This window comes from Elephantulus edwardii, unplaced genomic scaffold (assembly GCF_000299155.1).
Source record: "Elephantulus edwardii isolate Elephantulus edwardi_28Jun2011 unplaced genomic scaffold, EleEdw1.0 scaffold00027, whole genome shotgun sequence".
In the NCBI taxonomy this organism is placed as follows: domain Eukaryota; kingdom Metazoa; phylum Chordata; class Mammalia; order Macroscelidea; family Macroscelididae; genus Elephantulus; species Elephantulus edwardii.
Window position 1 is genome coordinate 1,808,871 of NW_006399777.1, and position 893 is coordinate 1,809,763.

Here is an 893-nt window from a genome sequence, read left to right on the forward strand (position 1 = left end):
GCTGAAGTGGTGCAGGACCTGTGTTTATTTGTAAGACTTTACAGTTAATTGCAGAGTCTCTTTTTTCCCCATGTTCTGTTGCATTTGATGCCCAGAGCTCACAAAACGTCTTATGGGAAATCTCCATCAGTTTTCATGTACCACTTGGGTGAAGAGAGTATCTTCGTTTAACAAGAAGGCACATGAATTGTAGCTCCCCTATTACGAGTTAATCCAGAGGGGATGGAGAGAAGTGATGACATCAGCTTTCCCCTCCGCTGGGAATTACTGTTTAGTTTTCCAAAGGTGCCCCTGTGCCAGTCCCTACTTCTAGGGCTTTTCCATAGTGACTTAGCTGTGAAAATGTCAGAAGACCCTGGATGAGATGGTACACACAGTAACTGGGGCAGTGGGGCTTGGTGTGTTGGAGTCAGTGAGACCGTCTCAGGACAGGGCAGGCTTCAGAGCGGCTGTGATTCACGCGTCCTTGTGAGTCGCAGGTGCCTCGGGGGCACATCCCAACATACAGACGTTTGCATGAGCAGGAGTGGGACCAGGGTGGAGGGCAGGGGAACACCACCCTGAAATGAGCATGTTCTGGTAGCTCCCCGCTTGTCGGTGAGAGGGTAAAGGCTTTCTCTTTCCCTTCAGATGACTTTAAGCCAGCTTCCATAGACACTTCCTGTGAAGGAGAGCTGCAGGTCGGCAAAGGGGATGAAGTCACAATCACACTGCCACACATCCCCGTAAGTCCACTCTGTTGTGTTCTCAACTGTTGCATCTCTGTAGAGCGATGTGTTTTGTTCTTGCAGTATATAAACCTCTTGCTGTTAAGAATGTTAAGATTTCTTTTTTAAAATTTATTTAATTTTATTATTATTACTATTATTAATTTTAATGGAAGTTTACAGAGA